This window comes from Triticum aestivum, chromosome 4A, assembly GCF_018294505.1.
Source record: "Triticum aestivum cultivar Chinese Spring chromosome 4A, IWGSC CS RefSeq v2.1, whole genome shotgun sequence".
NCBI classification, from domain to species: Eukaryota; Viridiplantae; Streptophyta; class Magnoliopsida; order Poales; family Poaceae; genus Triticum; species Triticum aestivum.
In genome coordinates, this window is record NC_057803.1 from 454406363 (window position 1) to 454413540 (window position 7178).

Genomic DNA, 7178 nt, shown 5'->3' on the forward strand with positions numbered 1-7178 from the left:
ATGGTCCGGAGGTAAAGATTTATATATAGGAAGTTCAGTTTCGGCCATCGGAAAGGTTACGGGGGTCACCGGTATTGTACCGGGACCACCGGGTGGGGCCACCTATCCCGAAGGGCCCCATGGGCTGAATTGGAAGGGGAACCAGCCCCTAGTGGGCTGGTGCGCCCCCCTTGGGCCTCCCCTGCGCCTAGGGTTGGGAAACCCTAGGGGTGGGGGCGCCCCCCACTTGGCTTGGGGGGGGGAGGGGAAGCCACCCCTTGGCCGCCGCCCCCTTGGAGATCCATCTCCTAGGGCCGGCGCCCCCCAAGGCCCCTATATAAAGAGGGGGAGGGAGGGCAGCCGCACCCTTGCTATTGGCGCCTCCCTCTCCCTCCGTAACACCTCTCCTCCCCGTCTGTGCTTGGCGAAGCCATGCCGGGATCCTACTGCATCCACCACCACGCCGTCGTGCTGCTGGATCTTCATCAACCTCTCCTTCCCCCTTGCTGGATCAAGTTGGAGGAGACGTCTTCCCAATTGTACGTGTGTTGAACGCGAAGGTGCCGTCCGTTCGGCACTAGGTCATCGGTGATTTGGATCACGTCGAGTACGACTCCATCAACCCCGTTCTCTTGAACGCTTCCGCGCGCGATCTACAAGGGTATGTAGATGCACTCCTCTCTCCCTCGTTGCTAGATGACTCCATAGATTGATCTTGGTGATGCGTAGAAAATTTTAAAATTCTGCTACGTTCCCCAACATTTTCATCCCAGGGGCCGAAGCCGCGGCGGTTTTGGCCGTGGTTTTGTTCCTACCAGAGGAGGAGGTGTGGCGAATGAATAGGCCAAGAATGCTACTTCTGGAGCAGCTCGTACTGAATCTGGTGATGCAAACTCCCATGCAAGGAGGCAAACAAGGATGATCTCCAGGTGGGGGTTGAGGAAACTGAAACTGGTCCAGTAATGGAGGAGATAGCCAGCCCGGACAAGGGGGGACAACCATGCTTGAGAAATGATCAGGAAAGGGATTGCTTGCTGAAACTGTATCTGGGAACAATGAGATAGACATAGGGGTGGTGGGGGAAACAAGCAGGATCCCCAACAAGCGCCAGTCGCAGGAGAATCATGTAGCGGCCACCGAAAGGACTGCCATGGCGTCTGTTACGGGAGCTAGCAGTGCCCTTGTTACTACTGGGATGGTACTACACGGGGTTCCTCCCTTACCCCAGTGTATGTGTCACCAAGGAAGACCAACAGGAGGCCCCAAAAACTGACGAATCAGCAAGATTTGGAAGGTGGGGAAGACATGACAACTATTGCCAGTACTCAATCGGCGGGCTCCCGAGGGGGCGCCGCCGGGCACAATGAGTTACATATGCTGGAACTGCCGAGGCGCGGGCAAGGCCTCGACAGTTCGCGAGCTTCGCAATATCATGAAGAACTTTGCCCCTACCATGCTTTGTATTTTAGAAACACAAATCGACAAGGCAAGTGTAGAAAACTTAGCATCTTCAGTGGGTTTTTGATAATGCTTATGCTATAAACAGTGTTGGTAGAAGTGGAGGCATTGGCCTTTTTTGGAATAATGCAATAAAGATTGATATTCTCGGGTACTCGGACTATCATGTGGATGTTTCTGTAAGTGATCTAGGTTGTGATCTATGGAGAATGACAGTTGTCTATGGTGAGGCCCAAACTCACTTACGGCACCAGACATGGGATACCATCAAAAACATCAGCAACATAAGCAACCTTCTGTGGCTGTGCATAGGTGATTTCGACGAGGTCCTTTGCCCAGATGAACATGTGGGAATTGGGCAGAGGAGTAATGCACAAATTCAAGCATTTCGTGATGTAGTGGATGTTTGCATGCTGATGGACATAGGTTTCAAAGGAAGGTTTGGGGCTTTTGAGAAGAAAGTAACAGGGGGATCTTATACAAGAGTTAGACTGGACTGTGCTCTAGGGTCGGCTGAGTGGTGCTCGCTATTCCCCAATGCGAGTTTGACCCATCTAGATGCAGTTACATCAGATCATTGCCAGATTTTGCTTGAACTAAACAGTACACAATCAATACTGAAAGGGGCAAGCAAGATCATCAGGTATGAAGTGGCATGGGAGACGCATGAAAATCTATGAGATATGATTCAGGATTCTTGGTCAGCTAGCCAACCAAGCTTGTGAATGGAGAATGTTAAACAAAAACTAGCCAACCTCTCGAAAAATCTGAAACTTTGGGACAGGGACACCTTTGGGCCGGTTAGGACAAAACTTAAACATTTGAAGAAAGAATTGGGGAGGCTGCGAGATGATCCGGCGCGCGTCAGTCCAACCCATCAGGAACAGAAGGTCCATGAGAGACTTGTTGAATTGTACCATAGGGAGGAGATATTGTGGCATCAACGGTCGAGAATTGAATGGCTTACATCGGGTGATAAGAACACCACTTTTTTTCATATGAGAGCAAGCTTGAGGAGAAAGAAGAATATGATCAAGTCACTTTCACGTGCTTTGGGCATTATGGTGGATGATCCAACGGATCTAAAGTAATTGGTTTCAAACTTTTACAAAGAATTGTACACCTCGGAGGGTGTAACAGGGATGGAGGCTATTTTGGAACATGTACCCCGCAAAGTCACGACAAATATGAATGGGATTATGTGTGCTCCATACACGAGGGAGGAGGTGAAAATAGCATTATTTCAGATGTTCCCTACCAAAGCCCCAGGGCCGGATGGGTTTCCTGCTCACTTTTATCAAAGGCACCGGGACGTTTGTGGAGAGGAGGTGACAAATGCGGTCTTGCGAATTGTCAAGGGAGAAGAAAGTGTGGATTGCATTAATGATACTTTTTGGTCTTAATACCAACGGTAATGAACCCAACCCTTCTCACTCAATCCAGGCCTATAAGCGTGTGCAATGTTCTATATAAAATTGCGTCAAAAGTGGTGGCAAACAGATTAAAGCAGATTTTGCCAGACATTATATCTCAAGAGAAATCAACATTTGTTCCAGGAAGATTAATTATGGATAATATCATTTGCGCTTATGAATGTCTACACTTTATGAAGAGGAGCAAGGCCAAATCCAATAGTCACCGTGCGCTAAAATTGGATATGATGAAAGCCTATGATAGGCTAGAATGGGATTATTTGGAGGTTGTCATGACCAAACTCGGTTTTGCACGGGCATGGATTGATATTTTGATGGGCATGATTAAGTCAGTGTCTTTCTTAGTTTTGTTTAAAGGAGAAAAGTTAGAACAGTTTAAACCCACCAGGGGTATTCGACAGGGAGATCCAATCTCCCCTTGCCTCTTCTTGATAGCAGCGGAGGGCCTCTCGTGCCTTTTGAAATCTGGAACTCAATCATCGCAATTTGTGGGAGTACAGGTGGCCCCGATAGCTCCGGTTGTCAACCATCTTCTCTTCGCTGATGATAGTCTGCTGCTTTTTAAGGCGAGTGATGAGGGGGCGGCTGAAGTATCAAACGTGTTGACTACTTACTGTAACGCTTCGGGTCAGAGGATTAACAATGAGAAATCGTCCATCTTTTTCAGTAAGGGATGTCCTCAGTCTGTTCGTGAAGGTATAAAGAATTCCCTTAATGTGCACAATGAACAACTCAATGAGAGGTACTTGGGCATGCCGACAGATGTAGGTCACTCAAGGAATGGTACATTTAAATACTTGAGAGACAGAGTTTGGGAAAAGATCAAGGGATGGATGGAAAAGTTATTGCCATATGCAGGGAAGGAAGTGTTGATAAAAGCGGTTGCTCAAGCAATCCCAGTTTATTCTATGGCATGCTTCAGATTACCATGTGGCATTTGTGAGAGCGTGACATCTATGACTCGACAATTATGGTGGGGTAGTAAAAAGGGTAAGAGGAAGCCTTGTTGGGTCTCTTGGGACATATGCACTAAACCCAAATCTTTGGGAGGTCTCGGCTTTCGGGATATAGAGATTTTCAACTTGTCCCTCCTTGCGAGACAAGCATGGAGGTTGATTGAGGGTCCAGCCACCTTGAGTGCAAGGATATTAAAGGTAGTATACTACCCATCGGTTTCACTTCTTGAGGCTGAACTGGGAGCCCAACCATCATAGATTTGGAGGGCGATATTGAATGGTCGTGATGTGGTCTCCAAGGGCATTATTAGAAGAATTGGAATGGGAGAGAGTACTAGTATCTGGAAACATAATTGGTTGCCGCATTCGGGACTAATAAGGCCAATCATGTCACTAGTATCCCAGCCGCCTTTATTAGTTTCGGAATTTATCGATGCCTCATCATCGTCTTGGCGAGAGAATGAGTTAAGAAGAGTTTTTGTTCCTATTGATGTGGAGGAGATATTGAAGATACCACTATGTACGAGGAGGATCAATGATTTTTGGGCCTGGGGAGAGGACCACCAAGGCAAGTTTTCTGTGAAATCATCTTACAAGATGTTGTACAATCTGAAATTTCAGCAAGCGCATCTCCTTGAGGGCGCCGGGGGGACGTCTGTTGTTGATAGAGAGATGAAGGCCTGGGTAGCAATATGGCATATCAAGGTGCCTCCGAAGCTGAGGAATTTCGTTTGGAGACCGTGTAATGAATCAATCCCTATGGGGGATGTATTGCATCACCGTCACATGTCAACTACGTTTGCATGTCCCTTTTGTTCAACTCATGATGGATGGAAGCACACACTTGTTGATTGTGTTATGGCCAGGTGCATTTGGTCACTGTCTTCAGAAGAACTAGTTGAGAAGATGTGCAATAATCTGAAATTAAACGCCAAAGGTTTGATATTCACACTGCATGAAATACTATCAGAAGAGGAGTTCACTCGCTTGGTGGTGACACTATGGGCGATCTGGAGAGCTAGGAGAAGAGCCGTTCATGAGGACATCTTTGGCAGTCCGCTGCAGACTCATACTTTTATCAATGCTTACTTGAGGGACCCGCAGGTACTAGTGAAGCCCAACCAACAGGCACGCTTGAGCATGAGTAGCAGACTGTCTCAGTGGTTACCACTGCCTTTGGAGCATGTAAAAATGAATGCTGATGCAGCAGTTTTAAACGGGACAGTGGGGGCTGTTGCAGTCGTTTGCAGGGATATACATGGAGTCTTTCTGGGTGCGTCGGCTATTACTTTTAGGCACATCCATAACCCAACCATACTTGAGGCATTAGCAGTGAGGGAAGCGTTGGCAGTGGCATAAGATTTATATGTTCAGAAGATTTACGTTGCGTCTGATTGTAAGAGCGTGGTGGAAGAAATCAAGCAGGGGTCGTCGTTGGCAGGCCATGCGGCTATTATACATGAAATCATAGCTAGATCTTATGCTTTTTCTTCATGTAATATAATCCATGAGTTTAGGAGCTCGAATTTGGAGGCTCACAATCTCGCTAGACATGCACTTTCACTCGGGTTGGGTCACCATGTTTGGTTAGGCCAACCCGGCGATCTTAGTTTCATTCCTGTAAACATGATGGCAGTTTGAATAAAGTCTAGCAAGAATGTCTCAAAAAAACTGGGTAGGCCACGCCTTTTAAAAAACACATTTGCTGCCGGCCCGCCGGGCGAAGCGTTACGCCGGACGCGCACTCCACGTTAGATCAAGACACATCACAATGCATGTCAGGGCCCCATGCACCGCTTTAGGGTCAATCTTATCATTTCTACTGCGTTGTCCACCCCTCATTCCCGTGGCCTTCCTCTTTGCTCATTTCGTGTCCACACAACATGTTCTCATCTCTTTCTTCCTACCCCTCCCCTTCGCCATGAGAGAAGAACCACATAGCTCGGCACGTGCATTCCTTTTTTTGGGTCCATCAGCGGCGGCATGCTCCTCCCCATGAGATTAGCGATGGCGACAAGTGTTGCAACCAACACCCACCGATGCCGGAGACAACGGATACAAGTGCGGGAGACCCCGCGGTGGCATGCATTCAAGATGTTGGAGGTACGTCGACAAAATGCTGGAGATCTCGGCCAGTTTATTTTTGCTGCAACCAAGTGTGTGTTTATTTTGCTGGAACCAACTTCAGATTTTGGTACCAAGTATTTGGGTTTTATTGGAACAAACCAAAAAATTTGCTACCATGCTTGTTTCCCTGGTGGAATCAGTGTATTTCTTTTGCTACAACTGTCTTCGACTTTTGCTGGTACTAACCAATTTTTTGCTTCCATGTACTTTTGTGTTGGAACCATTGTATCACTTTTGCTACAATCGTTTTGATTTTTTGCTACTACCGCCTTGTTGATTTGTTACATCCATTTTTTCATGAGGTTACCGAGACCCACAACTATGTGTTTTTTTGCTACGACCATTGTCGATTTTGCTACCATCGGTGTCAACATTTGCTGCTTTCACGCCCGTGAAAATAAGAGCTGCAACCAAAAATGGCGGCGAGGTGTAGCGTCAGTGCGGGGTGTTTTTCAACCAAGGTGTTGGGGGCGTTGCAAGATTTGTTGGGGAAGTAGATCGAGTTTTTTTGCTGCAGCCACATCCATGGCGATGACTACGTTTTTTTGCTGTTAGCAAGTACAACATCGCTCGGTTGGCCACGGAGGAGATCTCACCGGAGCTCCTGAGCTACGACCACAATGGCGAGGGCATGGAAGCGGCGTGCCAGGGGAGCGTGGGGATTTCCCTTTTTCTATTGCGACCTATGCGGGAAGAAGATGACTCAAGGGAAAGCCAAATCTAATAGTTGTACATGAAGGAATCAGACAATTGAGCGGTGCCTGGCCCAAATTTGGGCCGGTCGACGGGCGCCTACCACTAGCCAAAGATGAATGGACAAAGACTAATTTTTTTGAACCTAAACACTCATGATCTTTTTTCACGCAGGGAGGGGGGAGTGACCCCTGGAGTACACATAGCTCCACCTCTGAGCTTATCCATGTAGAGAGTCTCTGAGCTAGAGTCTATAGGGATGTGTTAAGATGCTGGGCTATCACAGTTTGGGATAGGGATAATCGTACTTTTGCATGGATACCTGTCATTTGGTTGGTGGGCGAGTAGGAATAAGGATGGCCGGATACTCGTAATATTCCCGTAAAACGAGGCTCTACTTGTCCGTGAAAATCTCATAGATTTGGGCATCCTGAGCGCATGCACGACGCAAAGGCAGGCCGTGAAACGTTTTCTCGGTTTTATTTTGTTCACCTCTCAAACAAAAGGACAACCCTATCTCTTTCCGCTTTCC

At 47.5% G+C, this 7178-nt stretch overlaps 1 long non-coding RNA gene across 1 annotated transcript; it reads left to right on the plus strand.

The window, feature by feature from the left end:
• The first annotated feature begins 5615 nt into the window (after positions 1-5615).
• LOC123086327 (uncharacterized) lies at positions 5616-6873 on the plus strand. The gene is made up of 2 exons (XR_006440794.1): positions 5616-5929; positions 6509-6873. It is a non-coding gene; the product is annotated as an uncharacterized lncRNA (long non-coding RNA).
• Positions 6874-7178: the final 305 nt, after the last annotated feature.